The 20,015-nt window shown below is 37.9% G+C and overlaps 1 protein-coding gene and 1 long non-coding RNA gene across 10 annotated transcripts in view; one reads left to right on the plus strand and one right to left on the minus strand.

Moving 5' to 3' along the window:
• Positions 1–20,015, minus strand: part of celf4 (CUGBP, Elav-like family member 4) — a 108,792-nt gene that overhangs the window by 82,038 nt on the left and 6,739 nt on the right. The window lies entirely within an intron of this gene.
• Positions 4,654–6,145, plus strand: LOC137046800 (uncharacterized). Its single transcript, XR_010899078.1, has 3 exons — positions 4,654–4,712; positions 5,586–5,634; positions 5,960–6,145. It is a non-coding gene; the product is annotated as an uncharacterized lncRNA (long non-coding RNA).

Consider the following 20,015-nt stretch of genomic DNA (forward strand, 5'->3'; position numbering starts at 1 on the left):
ATGACAATGATTTTTATACTGTACAAACTGTATATTCTATCCCCTACCTATCACAGAAAACCTGAATTTTTGGATTTTTAACATAAATTAGTATGATTTATAAGCCGTTTTTCTCACAGGGACCAAAAAATGTAAGGTCAAAGATTCCTCGTCACAACCACAGCCTAAAAAAAATGTAATTTATCTTAAATTCTTATGATACAAATCATACAAATCAAATTGTCTTGACTTCACCACACTGGATGCTTTCAGAAAAGCAATTCTTTCTTTTTTTTCCGCTCAGAATAAATATGTTTCTACCCTATAACATTCACAATCAACTAGTGAAATCTAATCTGGATTAGAAATACATTTAGCCATATCCTGAAATACAAGAAGAATGAGCTACAACAATTTATGCAAGTAAAAAAAGAAAAGAAAAATTCTTGTGACATCGAAAAATGATACATGAATGTAGCTGATCATTATCAAGACAAACTGATATTTTTGTGTGCTGGCATCAATGGATGATTTGCTGGGAGGTCTGACTCCCATTCTTGGGCTTACAAATGCCAAATACAACTTTCTGTCTCCACAATTTTAACAACAAACTCTAGAGTTATCACTTCCATAGATCATATCCTTGATTTAAGTGTGCACCTTTAAGGTTTGTTTATGACCTATCCACTATAATGAAAACACCATCCTAAGAAGCCCTTTACCAGTTGCACATTATTGTTGACACATATCTTCTGTATTTCAGCACTGCATCTGTCACCATGGTGATCACCGGCCCTGACTCTATTCACAGAGCCTTGGTCAGACTTTGTGATGAGCAATTGCTAGACTAGGAAATACTAGTGCTTGCAAGGCTGCAAAAGAATAGTACTATAGCTTAAACAAGCTTAGGTTTCAGTCCCCAAATGGTGCGTAGTTGTAAAACATGTCGCATCAGAACCACCGTACAATTGTCATGACTGTTAGTACATCTTGTTTTCAGTCTCACTGCATGAGAACAAACACATGAAACACTGTTCTTTCAGTTTAAAGATTCGAGAAAGAAAGGGCGCAATATGTAAGGTTAAATCGATTGCAACGGTAATAAAATAATTTAAAACAAAGTTTAAAATGTGTTAAGTATTCAAATATTTGGGGTGAGTAAGATTTATTCAGCAAGGATGCATTAAATTGATCAAAAGTGGCAAACATTTACATTGTAAAACACTTCTAATAAATGTTTCTATATTTATCAAAGAATCCTGAAAAACGTCAGAAACTGCTATTTTTAAATGTATTTTTGATCAAATAAATGCAGCATTGGTAAGCATAAGCTATTACCCTTTGATCAGTAGTGTACAAATATTTTTGAATAAATTACACAAATCAATAGCACACCAAAGGCTGAAATTAAAAATTAAAAATCTGAATATAGCCTGTTCGTTAAGTGGTTTGGGCAGAATTATAGAGGGAAAAAAGGGAATAGGTATGTCAATACCTGTGTTCACCTTGTAATCACTGTAATAACTTCAGAATTATATGTTTGCGAATCTTTCCATGTAATAATAAACAAGAAATTCGCTTTCAAAGAGAAGTGAAACAAAAAATTAGAAGGAGGAATTGGATTTCGCTTGATAAACGTCAATTACAAACACTTGAAGAAAAAAAATAAAAAATCACTCCAAACTCTTGGTCTGTAATTGGAAAAATCAATGTTTTTGTAGACATTTCAGTTTAAGCACAGTACATGTACAGTACAGTGTGTATATATAGGGCTTGACAAGAACGTTTTTGCTCACCAGCCACTGTGGCTAATGGTTACCAAAGTTACAAGCCACTCAGCATTTTCACTGGCAAAAAAACTGCCATATAGATATTTAAAGTGGCTGCTGTATGCACAGATCCAGTATGCTGTTACATATGCGTTTTCTTTCTAAACTGTTAACATACACTTAAGACATACCTTACATGAATACTCCCCAACACTCAGAAAAAAAAGGTAAATTGCTGTCACTGGGGCGGTACCCTAAGGTACAAAAGTGAAAAGGTACATCTTTGTACCTTACTCACCCCCAATTGGTACATATTAGTACCTTAAAAGATACATATCAGTACTTTAAGAGTGTGAATTAGTACCTTAACGGTACATAGTAGAACCTTAAAGGTACATATTAGTACCTTTTCGATTTTGTTCCTTATGGCACCGCCCCAGTGAAATATACCTTTTTTTCTGACAGTGAAGAGTGGAATAATGACATTATTTTGTGTCTGACTCTTTAAGAATAAGCAGTGAAAAAGTACTGAGAACGGCTTTGTGTGCACACTTATATATACTGTATATATTTGATCTCGAATCATAGGGGAACGCTTTTTACTATTGAAAAAAAGTGTTCAATCAGTATTTCACTAGAAGATTTCAGGTTTTAATTTTCACAATGGGTTTCGAGAGTAAAGGAGAGAGCAATGGAATAATGCAGGCGTCATTTATAACAATTGGGATTCATGATATGAATAATAAATTACAGCTGCTCCTTCACTTGTTTTTGCTTATTACTGTCATTATTTATACCTGCCACTGCAAATAATCCAATTGATCAACTGGCCAAAAGAGCATTTATCTTGAAAAGTTTCTGTGAGGGCAATAACCCAAGGCAGTTTTGGCAATAACCACTGGTGCACCAAAAACAACCAACTAACAAACTGGCACAAACACCCCAGTTAACCCGAGACATTTCCAGCTGCGGTTTGTGTGCGCTCAAATCAATATGTGCTGATCAAACATTTATTGTTCCAAAAAGTGTTTCCAAGCACTGTCATGTTTATTCACGTCATTTCAGCGGCAGTGCCTGTCAAGTGTGTATCTGCTTTCATGGTGGTAGAGATTGAGCAAAGGTACCAAATTCCCAAAGTTCCCCCTCCTCCCTTTAACACGAGTATTCCCGCAGACCTTGGGTAATTTGAATAAACTGTCCTCCAAGGTCTGAGAATTCAAGGTCTCCTGAAATACTCCAGGACACCTTTGCGCCGCTCTGCCCTGCCCCCCTGCACCTCCAAACAACATGTCTTTTTAAAATATTTAATTGGAAGCTGTAAACCCCTGATTAAATAAAAACGCACTTTGAAGACAGCAATACGAGCTCAGAGAGTAATCGTGAGAGAGAGAGAGAGAGAGAGAGAGAGAGAGAGAGAGAGAGAGAGAGAGAGAGAGAGAGAGAGAGAGAGAGAGAGAGAGAGAGAGAGAGAGAGAGAGAGAGAGAGAGAGAGAGAGAGAGATCTTCAATTACTGTGCCGAAACCATGTCAAGCTTTTCTTTTTTGATTCAATAAAATAGGCCTTAAATATTCAGGAGCTGTTTCTGGGACTAATGAGTCCTCTCCTTGAGTGATATTATTCCAGTGGAATGAAGTGGTAGTGTGAGGGAATATTTGAGGAGGTCGTGGATGCATTTCTAATAGGCTTTAATACTAAACCTGGGTTTGGGCCTGCTGCATCCCTTGCCGGGGTAAAAAAAGAACCTTGAAATGGCATAACTCATTAGTTCATAGTTCATTAGCTGAGCTCTCTAATGACATGACATGTACTACCTTTGAAAATCTTGGGGTTCACTTTAAATACACATTAAACTGATCAAAATGGCAAAGGTGGATTTTACATGGTTATTTTTGTAATTTCTTTCTTTTGTTTTTTATATTATTTATATTGCTACAAAATGCTGTTCTTTCGAAATTTCTTCACAGAATCCTGAACAAAAATCTCTATCTATCTTTCCACAAAGATATTAAGCAGCACATTCTTAAGCATCAAACCATATTAGAATGATTTCTGAAGGACCATGTGACACTGAAGACCAGTGTAATGCTGAAAATTCAGCTTGGGTGAGGACACATATTCACTATATGACTTTTGTACTGTTTATTATCAGTAAAGTAGTTGTTAGGTTTAGGTATTGATTAAGATTAAGATGTAGAATAAGGTCATGGAGAATAAAGAAGTAATATGTGTTTTATAAGTGCTAATACACACACTGTAAATGATTTCTGTTGTTTTCACAGTATTATACTGTTTTCTCAACAGTGTCTTGCTGTATAACACATTTACATTATGTTACTGTAGATTTTGTTGCTTTCACAGTATTATTTTGTATTTTCAACAGTTATATACTGTGTACACAGTTCACAGTATTTTACTGTAGATTTCCAGTGCATTCTGGGAAATTATCAGCTACTGTAAATCTAAATACAGCAGTGCAAATTGACCGCGAAAAATACCACACACAATTCTGCAGGTAAAATCGCCTACAAATAAAACATTTTCAGGACTGGATGACTATTAACAGTCTTCATTTATGTCAGTGGGGGGTGCTGGTGCACAAGAGGCCATTTGAACGTTTTTCTGTCGTGACAGTGCATCATCAGTCTTTTCTGTCGACCTGGAACTTCGTCTGGTAAGTAACATTACATATTTGTATGCATATTGATTCTAATAATTTAAAATGATTTAGAATAGCTGACCACGATTTAGATATTGAATTTATTTCTCAACATTTTACTACAATGTGTACAATGTAGTTCGGGACATGATACTGTTAATTTAAATACAGTAGTACGAAATGACCGCGAAAAATAACATCAAGCTGCCATTTTATGAAGAACTCTCTTCAGTTCCCTGTGCACTTTTGAGCGCAGGCCGCATCGGGTTGTTGTCTCTGTCAGCAAAGTGTTCGCCATAAATATCTGGTTAGTGATGAATCTTTATATATTTTTTAATGCAAACAAATGATCAGTAACAGGTTACCGTTAGTTTAAATAAGAACTGCCCGCGGCATGTTGTATATTAACGTATGTAAGGCAAGAGCGGATTTCCTTCATGTTGAAAGCTTATAGCCTAACGTTACATGATTAGTAAGGTTAAATGTGATTTATTGCATACTCTTATAAGGTCAGAATAATTTAACATGAATCATTTTGCCATTTACCAGTGCCTGCGCGGTCATTAGGGTTTGGAATTGAAACGATCAATCCTGAAATCTGATACCACAGGTTTGGACTCGGATTATTGTTATAAAAATAAAATTTCGATTGCTCTTATCGATTTATTCGCGCTTATTAGCGTGTAAATCACAACTTTATTCTGTACGTCTTTGATGACCTGAACTGGCGATCTGCCAGGACCTTGTGCAGTTGCGCGCTCATTTAACGTTAAGGTTACCTCAGTCTATCTGGACTGTCTATCTGCCAGGACCTTGTGCAGTTCCGCGCTCATTTAACGTTAAGGTTACCTCAGTCTATCTGGACTGTCTATCTGCCAGGACCTTGTGCAGTTGCGCGCTCATTTAACGTTAAGGTTACCTCAGTCTATCTGGACTGTCTATCTGCCAGGACCTTGTGCAGTTGCGCGCTCATTTAACGTTAAGGTTACCTCAGTCTATCTGGACTGTCTATCTGCCAGGACCTTGTGCATATTTGATGCTAACTGCAGTTTTAGTGTGATATTTACACATTTACCTTTTATTTGGAGCTTAGAGTTAGAATTTGGATTTTTTTTTTTTTGTTAGAAGGCTGTGTTTTTGACTGTATTTTAACCATCTTGTCTCTTCTCTTTGTCCACAGTGAGCTGTTTAAGAAGACTATCCATCTTGACGATTGATGCAAAATTAATGTAAATATAATCTATTTATCTAACTACTTACCTTGGTCCAATACTGGTGCACATTTTAAACTGATTATTTTCCTTTTTATTATTTTTATTTTTAAATTATTTGCTACATTCTAGTGTTTACAATTATGACAAATTCAATACATCAAAATAATAGGCTAAGAATGACACCAGAAGCCAGGCACATTTAATTTACAAATGGGAGTGCACACTCTTCTGAGAAAAATAAGTTGGATACCATTGGAAAAACTATTTCCCCTAAAAAGGTTTTTTGATTATTAGTTGTATGTCTTGCCACTGATTGATTTGTGCTTTTCTTTTGTTGCAGGATTATCAGAAGTGCTGTTGCTCCCACTTTTTCCCTCACCTGGCCTTCATCTTAACCTGTCTTTTTCTCTTTTTTTACCTGTTGAGGATCATTTTTACTTGATGAAATGTAACCAATTGTTCACTGGTTAAATTATACATTTTTCATAAATATTGTTTTTAATTGTTGTATTACATTACATCATTATTACTAATGTATTAAAAGTATGTTTAAAATACACAATAAACCTTGTGCAGTTAAAGCTTCAATTGTTATTTTTCTATTTGCCTTTAAAAGTTAAAATAATTTTCTACGGATTTTCTACATATTCTACCGGTTACAATCAGCACTATAAAATAAAAAAATAACATTTCATAACTGTATACTACTATACAGTATTAATAAAAATCAACGGTGTAATACTGTACTTCAACATGGTAAAAATACAGTAAAATAATGTTTTTAATTTTACGGTATGCTTAATACTACTGTAGTTAGTATTACAGTAATTTTACTGTTGAATAAAATACAGCAACTACTGGATAATTGTTGCCAGTAAGTTACTGTTAATTTGACAATAAATTTTTTACAGTGCAGCCATTATCCTAGTAATATGCATGCTAATAAACGAGTAGTTAACCAAGATTTTTTTTCAAAAAAACAAACAAAACAAAAACTACACATTTGAACACCAGAGAAAGTAAACTTAAGAGAAGGAAAGGTGAGGGTAAAAAAATTTTAAACTAATGAAAATGAGAGGAAAGGGGAAAGGTAGAGGAACATTAAAAAAGGCAAAGTAACTAAAGGAAAGACAGAAAAATGAAAAATGCAAAAAGGAAAGGAAAAGAAAACAGGAAGAAACAAGTATGGGAAAAAGAAATGGAAAGGGGGGGGGAGGATTGTCATTGAATCCATTCACTGGAAGTAGGGAAGAGTAAAATAACAAAATGAAGAACAGAAACAGGTCAAATAAATAAAACAAATAAAGCAGACAGAAGGGAAGAAAGAAAGAACAAAATGAACAAAGAATGAAAAAAGCAGACAAACACACAGAAAAAAAGAAAGAAAGAAAGAAAGCAGAACGATGACAGAAAAAAAGGAAAAAGAATGAAGGAAAGAAAGAAAGAAAGCAGACAGACAGACAAATAAAGCAGACAGAAGGAAAGAAATATTGAAGAGAGGCACAGACAGAATAGCAGAGAAAAAAAGAATGCAGACAGAATAAAGGAAAGAAAGAAAGAACAAAATAAACAAAGAATGAACAAAAGGAAAGAAAGAAAGCAGACAGATGACAGAAAAAATAAAGAATAAAGGAACGAAAGAAATAAAGAAGATAGAAAAACAGAAAGAAAGACAGACAGACAGGAAGCAGACAGAAAGAAAGAAAGACCGACAGAAAGATATAAAAACAGAAAGAACTAAAGACAGACAGAGACAGAAATCAGACAGAAGAAAAGAAACAAAGAAAGAGATAGAATGAAAGAAAGAAAGAGAATGAACGAAGGGACGGACGAAAGAATGAAAAACAAAAGCAGACAGACGGAAGGCAAGAAAGAGCGTTGGAAGGAAGACAGACAGAAAGAAAGATCTTTTCACTTTTATTTTCTTTAGAATATGAAAAAAAAGGAAGGAAGGATGCGGAGCACAGAGACGACGAGCGCAGGACGGAGGACAGGAGAAAAGAGGAACGGCTGTAAGTTCTGCGAATCGATTGGCGGAGGAAAAAGCCTGGGCTCTAATGTGTTGCATGTGAAGGATTTACTGTGGAGCAGAGCAGCTGAATCAATGGTGTAGAAAACGCATCATTAGGACACCGTCCCCCCCACTCCATTCTCCCAAAGGACCCCGAGACAGCTCCACACTTCCTCACACTTCCTCAGGCTCTCAGTCTACTTTACTCGTTTACTCACACAACCACACAGATGCATTAAAGAACAATACAAAGGGACTAGAAACACAAACCTACAGATTTGACAGGGCACCCCAATACGACCTAAAATGCACTTTACTATTCAAATTTTCCATTTGCGCTCATGAATACATCTTCACACATCCGACACATACAGCGTAACACTATAGGGCAGGTATTTCTATTTCTCACTCCCGGCTTTTCGCACACGCTGCTTAATTCGACCGAGCCTTTTTGAATTGAATTTACATCACCTTTTGGACAGATAATAGAAAATTCAGCCGTGTGGTGTTCAGAAGTGGACAGTCAATTACATCCTGCCTCTGTGGGGCTTCACCAAGGTATCAAGGATAAGCCCGTCTGCCAGCCTCGGAAATACAAGAACTGAAGGTTGCACAAAAGAGGGTAGAAAATATCGTTGGCTTACCAAATATAGTATTGTTAGAAGATATGAGGGAGTGTGTGTTTAATACAGAGAGCTTGTTAGCGAGATGTCATGCAGGAAGGCGTTAAAGTCAAGGTTTACATAAGTGTGCTGCCAAGCCACAGGACTAATCAAACCAGTAATGTGGCATCTCACAGCGGTTTACAAATCAACGTCCTTCCCACTGGCAGGGTCGGAGAGACGGGCGATCCTACGACTGAAAGTCACTAATACAATCATTCAGAGCTGCAATCTGCTTTATAAATCATCTCTAGCGTAACAAGCCAAACTTTTGAGTTTATTCTGAAAGTTTAACCTAATTTAAATTATTGTGCAGACAACCTTTTGGCTTTTTGGTCAGATTTGTGTTCCATCCGGATGAAGTACTGAATATTTCAACGGCATAACTCTGATAACAAAGTGGAATGTACAATTGTGCTTGAAGAGTTTGCAAATTCAAGACACGAGACCGGCCACTTGAGGTTCTTGCAAGTCTTTTATTAAGAAAGTAAAGTTACAAATTTACAAATCCTGAAAATAACTGACACACACTGCCCTTCAAAAGTTTTTTGAATAAATGAATATATGTATTCAGAAAGAACGCATTAAATTGATCAAAATTAACCCTATGTTACAAAATATTTGTTTTTACAAATATAAAAATGCTGTTATTTTGAACATCCCTTTTAATCAAAGAATCCTGAAAAAAAGTATCATTATTGAAAAGTAGAACAACTGTTTTCAACATTAATAATAATCAGAAATGAGCAGCGAATCTGCATATTAGAATGATTTCTGAAGGATCATGTGACACTGAGACTGGAGTAATGATGCTGAAAATTCAGCTTTGCCATCACAGAGACTGAAAATGTTAGGGGGACTTTTTAATTGTTATATTTTCAGTACTATCATTACACCTAGATTTCAACATATGTGACTCTGGAAATTATCGATTTTTCTTTTATGCCAAAACTCATATATATATTAATGACAAAAGTCATTAGTCATATATATATAAAACATTTATTTAAACAGGTGTTTCAAAGATTGTCACTTTTGTCTTTGTGAAAAATAACTTTTATATATACACTCATTATTAATATATAATTATTCCAATGTCTAACAGTGCATGTATCCGACAGCATTCTGTGATGGAAATTACATTTGAACCTTTTTTGGATAATGACTCTCTTATTTAGTCTAATTTCATAGCTAACATGTAAGGCATCCTAAATCCACAAAATTGATGACAAATGATAAAATCTATACAGAAAGAACATTTGAAAATAGGAAAAAGTACATGATGAATGCATGATAAAACATTGTACAGTTATCTCAATATAGTTCATACAAATCAACCCCTGAGACATTAAAGTGCCTAAAGTTGACTCCTAAATATAAAGCATAAATGAATGGATACCTTTCTTAAAGCATTACAGACAACCTTCTCCATACGCATTCACAGAGGTCCGGCTTTTGAGAAGTACCAAGATGCTAGAGCTGAAGCACAGACAGACCAGAGCGCAGAAACCGGCCTGCCGAAAGCGGGCGGGTGCGTGGCAGGGTGACCGCCCTGTCCGTCTGCACCTCTCACCCTCTCGGTGCTGTCCTTGCATTGACACCAGCAGACACAAACAGCTCCTTAATATTCCCCCGCGGTCCTCTTGTCTCATCCCGTCAGTGTCCCGCTGTCCTCCTGGCCGCGTGGACAAAAGGGACGGGACGTTCCGGGCGGAGGACATGAATCATTATGCTTCCTCTTTCCGGGACCGCTCGCATGCCCATTGATTCTACCGACTTAATTGGCTTTATTAGCCAAGACGGGAAGCCGGTGAGGGGCTTCTGCGGCGTCTCCGTCTGCGCCCCCCTCTCCTCCTCCATCCTTCCACCCGGTCCTCCTCAGGAGAAACCCAGTGTAATTGTTTTCCCTCCATCTTCTATGTCATTGTCGGATGGGTCCAGGGGGATTATTAGTAACCCTGGGTCCCTCAATAATTCATCCTAAGCTATTTATACACAAATGGAGAGTCCTTTAAACTCTCCCTCAGTGAGCTTATCTACTGTTCAGATGGAAAGGGAGAGCGAGAGGGAGGGAGAGAATCCAAAGAGATTGCAAAGGGTGCAGAGAGCGAGTGAGAAAGCGAGCGAGAGCGATGTGTACCTCTTTTCAGCAGAGACACAATGACCTGTTTCTCCAGTGTTTTCGAGTTTCAAGGTGACGCTGGCATACTCTCTCCCTCCTCGCTTGCCAACCCGACAAAAGTGCCATCTCGGGAATACGCTCGCTCACACAACGCTCATTAATGGCTTCTAATCTGCCAGCTTTTCTACCCATTTAACGCAATTAAGACGTTTACTAAAGCTAACATGGACTGGCAATCAACTCCAAGGACACAGCAAACGTTCATAATAGGATTTGTAAACAGACAATGCTTTATCAAACGCACGCTCGATATCGTTTCCAGTGCGAGTGCGGCCCAGACAGGAAGTCAAGCTGCCTCTCTACAGGAAACAGGGCATTATGGCTGCTCTCCTAAAATCCTGCACATGCACACAGATGCATGCTGCGAAGGCCCTCGCGGCTGCTTCATGCTGATACCCATGTTCCTCCCTCTTTTAAAAAGAGGACAGCTAAGCTGCTCAGGGTGAGGAGGCCCACGGCGGAAAGCGTTTCTACAATCCTCAAAACTCGTAATATTTATCCGTTTGGCAGAGCAACCCTACGCTATCTTTCTCTCCTTGAATAAGTAGGACTGCAGAGCTTCAATTTCAAGTCTTTTTTGGTGAATTTTATGCCCTCGAGCAGGGCATCCGAGGTAGTGTAGACGCATGCAACTACACGTGGGGATGACATGGGAATTGAATGAGAGAGTAGTTTGCATAGACTAGATCATTTGCCTACTAAAAGCCAGTCAGTTATCAGTGTCATCAAAGCCAGGGACATTATTGCAAAGCCATAATGTTCCGTAGAGAACCTCCAGACAGGTCTAAATATGTCTGCATCGACTGGTGGTCTCCAGGGAAAACTGAGTCATGAATTGAAACTAATGAAAGACATTTTCTTAGAAAAAAAGCACAGCAAAACATACACTGTTTTTATTTCTTGAAGATGAAGTATCAAATATTTATGCAAGTAGATTTGCACAAATAAACAAAGAAATGAATGAATGAATGAACAAATTGAAAAAATTATAAAAAAAAAGAAAAGAATCATAGAACAAACAAACGATAGATAGAGATAGATAGATAGATAGATAGATAGATAGATAGATAGATAGATAGATAGATAGATGATCAAACTTTAGACAGACAGACAGACAGATATGTAGATAGATGGATAGAACAAACTAAATTTAGATAGATAGATAGATAGATAGATAGATAGATAGATAGATAGATAGATAGATAGATAGATAGATAGATAGATAGATAGATAGATAGATAGATAGATAGATAGATAGATAGATGATCAAACTTTAGACAGACAGACAGACAGACAGACAGACAGACAGACAGACAGATATGTAGATAGATGGATAGAACAAACTAAATTTAGATAGATAGATAGATAGATAGATAGATAGATAGATAGATAGATAGATAGATAGATAGATAGATAGATAGATAGATAGATAGATAGATAGATAGATAGATAGATAGATAGATAGATAGATAGATAGATAGATATGAATGTATGAATGAATGATAGAACAAATATCAATAGATGGATAGAACAAACAAAATTTGGATGGATGGATGAATGGTAGGGCAGTGGATTCACTTGAGATTATTATTTAAAACCTCTGCTAATAAGCTTTGCCATGCTGGGAATGTGCTAGTGGGGTGAGGAAAGGGTGATCTCTGGGGCCATTAAATTGCAAATGAGTGATGATGTGCTAGAGAGGCTCCCCCCCTCCCGATCACGAGCCACTGCTGCAGACATAAGGGCCTCTCATATACCTCAGCCAACACCAGACCCAGCTGGGGCCACTGGATACACAGCCAAAAGCTGCACAGGGTGTCTAGTCCCTCTACACTTCCTCTTTTCACTCCTCTGTTTGAAGCTGAAAGTTATTAGCCTGAATGCCATACATTTAAAATAAATCCACATCCTTACAACAAACTCAATTCATCAGGCTGGCCTGTAAGAACACAAAAACAAATGCATGTGCTGTCAGATCTGCATGGGTGCGAGTGGGCTCATTTTTAGCTCCAGACTGACTGCGACCCTGCATTAGAAGGTCGTTCTCTGTCCGAGGCCGTGATGGCCACAAAACATCGCTTAAATCTTTAAAAATGTCACCTATAAATTACTGCAAAGGACAGCGGGGTCAAAGCTTGGTGTGGAAACCGGCCAAGAGCCATCAATCTGCGGTGAGGGTGACATCTGTCTCTGGGACTCCCCTGTTCTCTCTTTCTGCCTGATTCCTTTCACTTTTATCCAACCCCCCTCCCTCACCATCCATCTTTATCATGCTCTTTCGTGCTTTCTTGCAAATGAAGGTCCCCCCCACTAAACCCAAACATATTAAAATTCATGAGCAAACGTTATGTCGCATGTATTTCAAGCACCCAGGCTTTTCGCGGCATCACTTACGGTGCAGGTTTAATGCCCTTTTTGGGCATGAAATACAGATTTTCTGCCTCAGAAAGTGGGCTCTGCACATTTTAAACCGCCACGGAGACTTTCACAGCACGGTTGAAATCCAACCTGCAACATTCAGACTTCCATTCTGAAGATCCTTGAGTTTAGTCCCAACAGCATTCTGTAGTCTGACCTCCCCTATTTCTCTCTCCTTTATTCTTATAACTTATTCATATATTCTCCTAATTCCCAAAACAAACCTTAAAAGACGCCCGCTTTCACACCTCCATTTGAAAAGCAAACTACACGCACTTTTAAATCATAAGATGAACTTTTTTTTTTCTTTTCAAACAGACCCTCTGATGGCAGTGGGTTAATGAAAAGGTTTGAACTGACCCTGAACATTGAATTTTTGGGTTCCTGGCAGACTGAAAAGACGAGCAAAACAACTTTAATTTATTTATTTCTGAACAGTCTGCAAGCATTCCAAAGGTTTGTTTTAGCCATTTTAATCTGAAGATAAGAGCTTTCAGGTACCGGCTGTACGCTGTAAGAAAACAGACAAAAAGGTTCTTGATGTGCTAGCAGTCTGGTTAGTCTTTAAACGTCTTATGCTGAATACATTTCAGTCCAATAAATATCATGGCATTAAAATCCTATTTACATGCAATAACACTGAGTGGGGAAATCACTAATGAGGATTTATTTATTAACAATGCCTCAATAAAAAAAAAATTGTAGTCCCCTATGAATAACAAATAGACTGTTTCAGTAGACGTCAAGCTAATTATAATCTCATAATGGTTTAATAGGGGGTTGTTCCAGAGTCATTACGTGTTTTTCTTGGGGTACACAAGCGCCGTCAAATCACTTTTATCAAAGAACGCCAACTAGAACACTTTACACACACACCTTACTTTAAATGCTATACATATACACTTAAGCATATATGCCGCATGCATAAACATTGCAATCTCCACGCGCTGGAGTCGGCCGGTATCATATCACCATCTCGATCTGCTCTGACTGCAGGCAAAGCGTATCCTCCACCCTCATGTATCCCACAATGCCCTCCTGCTTCTCTGAAAACGAGTATCCACACATCCTCTGTTTTATTTCCAACCCTGCATGATAAATCTCAATACAGCTCAGCACAAGATGGTACATTAGCATAGGTACGAGAACACCTTGTGTCTGTACAGACATACTCTGTGGTAAGTCCTCCAAATAATAAAAAATACAGATGGATGGCTATACGGACATGTAGCTTACAAAACAGCAGTTCTTAATGCACTGTTGCTTCTGTCATACAGAAAAGACAAATTATGCTTAAAATAGCTAATCTATTCGATTGTTCCATATGACATGAACAAATGTCTGTTCAGCCATGTATAATAAGATGAGAAAATATAATATATGCAAGCCGAAACATCAAGCACCAGGATGGTTTAGCTACCACATACACAAGCTGTTGTTTACAAGGTAATAGTAGGTGAGTGTTGTATAAAGCAAAGACCCATTAAGGGCCCGTAACTCTGCCACACTGTGTGCACTCATGCTACCACTGACCCATGGAATACGGTTTCATCTGTTCATTGCAGGGTTTTTAATACTACTGCTTCCTGCAATGCATGGATGGAAACTCAAATAGTTCTGCACTTTGGATCCATAAGTTTAAAGACTATTCAGTTGTACATCTCAAAGACAGGCACACACATCTGGGAAAGAGATTTTCACAGAATTGGGAAAAACACCATTTACAGAGTCTTCACATCTACTATCCCTTACACAGAAGCTATTTTGACAATGATATATGATTATGTTAGGTATTTATAAAGGTGCTAGGATGGGTTTTGATTCTAGGTCTACTTAAAGAAAACTGCACCATTAGAGAAAAACATCTTACATTCAAGGAGGAGTTGTTGTTTTTATTTGTCTTCCATAGGAAAAGATGTGAACCAGGACCATAACTAGTGCACTCCTTAAAAACAACTAAACTAAACCGAATATGAAAACAATCTTTGAAAGACACATTTTTGACACATTCACAAGGCATTGTTAATAAACACAAATCATGTAAATCAACACGTTATTGCATGCAAATAGGATGTCATGATATTTATTGGACTTAAATTCATTTGGTATGAAATGAAACAAAACAAAACACAGAACAACCCCCCCCCACACACACACACACACGGAGAAAACAAACAAACAAAAAACAAAACAAAACAAAACAAAAACCAAAGAAAACAAAACAAAAAACAAAACAAAAACCAAAGAAAACAAAAAACCAAACCAAAGAAAAGAAAACACAAAACAAACAACACATAACACCCCCCAAACAAACAAACAAACCAAACAACAAAAACAAAAAACTAAACCGAACCAAAAAAAGAAAAGAAAATGTCTATTGAAGCTATTTGTTACTCATATGGGACTATGATTTTTTTATTGAGATATTGCTAATAAATAAATCCTCTTTAGTGATTTTCCCACTTAGCGTTATTGTATGTAAATAGTATTGTAATGTCATAATATTTATTGGACTGAAACTCATTAGATACAAGACAAAAAAACACGCAAAAAAACAACAACTAACAAACAAACTAAACTATTTTTTTTTTATTAATGTTAAAAAAAAAACCTGGCCAAAGTTTTCAGTTACCGATAAGAGCATTGTACTCTCTTCTCCATTAATCACATTGCCACAGATTTTCAACCAAAAAAAAGTATATACTGCAAAACAGGCATTCTGAACCTGCTCATAGTCAAACAGCCAACAGTTCGTCTAACAACCAGGTTCATTGCAATTTTACAGCTTCAATGTGCAGCCCTATTTACAATCTGCTATAAAAAGATACAACGATGATTAACAGCACACAGCCCCTTCATTCCTTTCTAAATAGTTCACTCTCTTTTTCTCCTTCTTTGTGCTCGTTTACATCAAAAAGTAATTAAAATGTTGTTCGCTTAAATCAGTCCATACAATGAAAACGATCTAAGCTATTACCTAGGCCTTTGCCTGCTTTTAGTTCTCTACCTCACCATTCTCGGCACACTAATTAATGGAGTTTGAATACAGCATCATTAGACTAACAAATAGGTAACGCTTCACATAATGAGAAAAAAAGAATTTAAAATGATGTAAAGGGCTCAGAGAAAAAGAGCACACTGGTGTATTTTTAACAAGATGGATGCTATGTAGATTCTCAGATCGCATCAGGAACGCTTAATTAAAAAAATCACGTTAAATTACAACTACAATGTGGTTGGTGTTATTAAGTAAAAAAGATTCTGAGGAGAAAATAAGCAATCATTGGTCTAAGTAGGTAAAATCCAGGGTTGCAAAGGGGCAGAACATATCCGGTTCCAGAATTAGACAACCTTAATGCTCCCTTCTTTCCTCATGGGCAAACACAGAATTCGAACCAATCGCAAGAGACATAAATGTCATGTGACAAATCACTCTGGAGGCATATCTACATGTCAGCACCGATTAGCTACTGACCATCCGAAATGGTGACGTCAAATGCAGCAAATGAGAAGTAATGAATTCACAATTTATTGTCTGCAAAAAAGGCAAAGAAATCTTAAAGGAAATATACTGTATATAAAACCAACTGCCAATGATTCAATTAGTTAAATCATTGGTGTTATATTACAGCCAAAAAAAGGAAATATATGTGCAAAGAGCTTTTTGACTGACAGCTGTTTTCTTTCGGTATTGTGGGCACTGACACCTTTTCTTAGCCTTGCCTAGACAGCAGTGAACATATCACTCATAAACCCTTTAAATATTTAACACACACACAGAGACACACACACACACGCGCACACACTACTTAGATGATGCAACTAGTCTGAAAACAGAAACTATTAATTTTGCTAAAGTTGCTGTCAGAAACGGCAAGGATTCGGAGGTTCTTAAATCAGAATTGTGATTCACCGGCACGGCGAGATAAAACCAGTGTGCCGCAGTGGGGGGAGTGGCCTCAGGCTTTTTATCGGCACAGTTTATGTGAAATTACAGCTAACCCGTATAAAACTTTTAAGGCTGAACCCAGTTTAGCCCTGCCTTGCTCTTCGAGTCGCGCTATTTAAATATATGAAAACACAACAAGGCCATTACGCCGGACATAAATCTTGCAGGATAAAATTTCAGGAAGCCTGCAAAAGCTGCGCGGCGTAGCATATTTGCATAGTTTTCAATTTAGAAAGTAAATCGTCTCCGCCAAGCAGAATAACTTCCAGTTTAAAAGTTCATACAGCTATCTGACGGAGAGTTATGGTAGACAACATGAAATTCATGAGATGAGTGTTTGGGGATTAGCTGTTGCACACAAACATGTCTCCCTGTCCGAGCGACTGAAAGAACCGAGACCAAAAAAGTGCCCCGAGGTATGAGAAAATGGCTACATTTTGGCCCAGTTCAGACAGCACAACAGGGTCACGCTAGCTAATAAGGGCCACTGCAAGGTTAGGACTGCCAGACAGGTCCTCTATTCTGTAGAACTCCAAACCTGCTGCTAACACATGCAGCGCTCCCTTTTCTCTCCTTTCATCAGCAAGTCATTGCTCACCTTGAGTAACTATCTTTTCTTTTGATGGCCGACCTCTGTTGCAATTGCCTCAAATTACACTGGGTTTTGCCACCCTCTCGACTGTCCGGCTGAAAAATGGGCCTCCTCTCACGGACGCATATTTACATGCATGTTCGTGCCACCACTGCTACTTATATTCAGTGCGGACGTGCTGCATACTGAGAAGACGACCTACGGACAGCGGCGACCTCCGCGGTGACACGCCGACTCACTCATGAACAAAACAGACGCATCGATCATGCGGCGCACAAACCGCACTCCAAGCGGGAGCTTGTCTGCGCTTTCTCTGCGGGGATGAGCAATTGGCGACTAGAGGCTTGAGGGGGATTTGGGATGGGCCGAGGCTCGGAACATCTGCAGATCCGAACGAGCTAGAGAGGGGAAAAAAAGAGAAACGCTGTGTGTGCAGATGATGCAACAGCAATGCAATGGCGAGTCCAGGACGCGAGCTGAATTAACACCAAGCCGCAGGAGGAAAAACCCAGCATTTCTCTTTCTCCGGCAAGGACATCCAATTGTCTTTTGGAAAAATCCTGCCCAGAAACTCAGGTTTAGTTGCCCAGAAACAGAATTTTCTTCCCTGTTAACACAGTCTCCCGATAACACGTCACCCCCAATGGAAAACATTCATGCTTATACATTTTTCAAGGAAAGCTTGTTTGGACCATGGAAACACAACTGTCTTGAAAATAAAAAGCATGTTGGACATGGATATTTTGAAGTTAGAAATCATGGTAGCACTTTAATTTAGGGTCCAATGCTCACGTTTAACTAGTTGCTTATTAGCACGCACATTACTAGGATATTGGCTGTTTATTAGTACATTAATACCCTATTCTTCATGACCATATATATTCCACATCCCTTAAAGGGTTATCACCTAAAAAAAATAAAATAATCTGTTATTAATTACCCACCCTCATGTCGTTTCAAACCCAAAAGACCTCCGTTCATCTTCAGAACACGAAGATATTTTTGATGAAACCCGAGAGCTTTCTGACCCCACATAGACAGCAACACAATAACCACTTTCAAGGCCCTGAAACATAGTAAAGACATCGCTAAAATAGCCCACGTGACTATCAAGCGAGAATACTTTTGAATTGCAAAAAAAACCAAACAAAAATAACAACTTTATTCCACATTGTTTTCTCTTCCCTGTCACTGCCTTACATTATTTACGTTGTTGGGCTATTTACACAGTGCAGTACTTTCAGGTTCTATGGCTCACTATTGGCTGAGCATGATCCCATGATCAAAAGCATGCTTTGTGGTGCTTAAGTTATTAGTTTTGTTTTTTTTGTGCATTACTCTTGTCGCTTCATAACATTAAGGTTGAACCACTGTTGTCACATGGACTGTTTTAACTATTTTACTACTGTTCTGGGCCTTGAAAGTGGTTGTTGTGTTGCTGTCTATGTGTCTTGGATTTCATTAAAATCTTAATATCCAAAGAAGAACGAAGGTCTTACGTGTTTGGAACGACATGAGGATGAGTAATTAATGACAGAGAGTTAAAGCTGCTCTATGCAATTTTTCCCTCCGCTAGAGGGCGCCTATTCAAAACAAAGGTGTAGTTTGATGACGCCAAGTTTGAGCTCAGAATCTTGGGACATGTGGTCTTCACCTCACAGCCGGTGAAAAATAGGACTCGGGCAGAAATCATGTTGATGGATGTGGTTATTAATGTTAGTGTAGTATGAAGCAGAGCAGGAGTGAGTGTTGTGGAGCTGAGCAAGGCCACTGGAGCGATTGTTACTGTAGCACACGCCTCACGGCCAGCGGGACTTTTGTTATGACGGGACACAGTCGCTGGCGCCATTTCCGCTTTTCCGGTCATGAGTACGAGGTAACGTAGCTCTGTTTATCAGATTAGATACATTTAAGTGTGTTTAAAATGATGTTATGATGTTACTCCGTGCGTAGTAAAGTAAGAGTAAAGCGTTTCTGCCAAATAAAACGGGAAACCGAGGCTAACGCAGATATGACGCAAATGACAGGCGACTCCCTTAGACGGTTAGGCTCTTTGGTTAAAATAGCAAATTTCTCATAATAGTTGAAAACATTAAGCATATTGTAAGAACTCAACGGAACAAAATATATAACACTGTCCTGGTGGATTTTGAATATTTTACTGCAAAAATACTAGATGTATTTTTATGTATAGTGCACCTTTAATTTTGGGGTGAACTAATCCTTTAAAGGGATAGTTCACACAAATATGAAAATGATGTCACCATTTAATCCCCCTCAAGTTGTTCCAAACCTGTATGAATAGCTTTCTTCCGTTGAACACAAAATAAGATATTTTAAACAATGTTAGTGACCAAACAGTTGATGGTCCTTAATGACTTTTATAGTAAAAAAAAAAACCAAAAACACTATGCAATTCTATGGGGACAAGACACCAAACTTCTTCACAATATCTTCTTTTGTGTTCAAACTCAGGTTTAGAACAACATGAGGGTGAGTAAACAATGACAATTTCCATTTTTGGGTGAACTATCCCTTTATCCCTACCCAATACCTAAACTTAAATACCTTAATAACTATTA

Source organism: Pseudorasbora parva, chromosome 18, assembly GCF_024679245.1.
Source record: "Pseudorasbora parva isolate DD20220531a chromosome 18, ASM2467924v1, whole genome shotgun sequence".
NCBI lineage: Eukaryota > Metazoa > Chordata > Actinopteri > Cypriniformes > Gobionidae > Pseudorasbora > Pseudorasbora parva.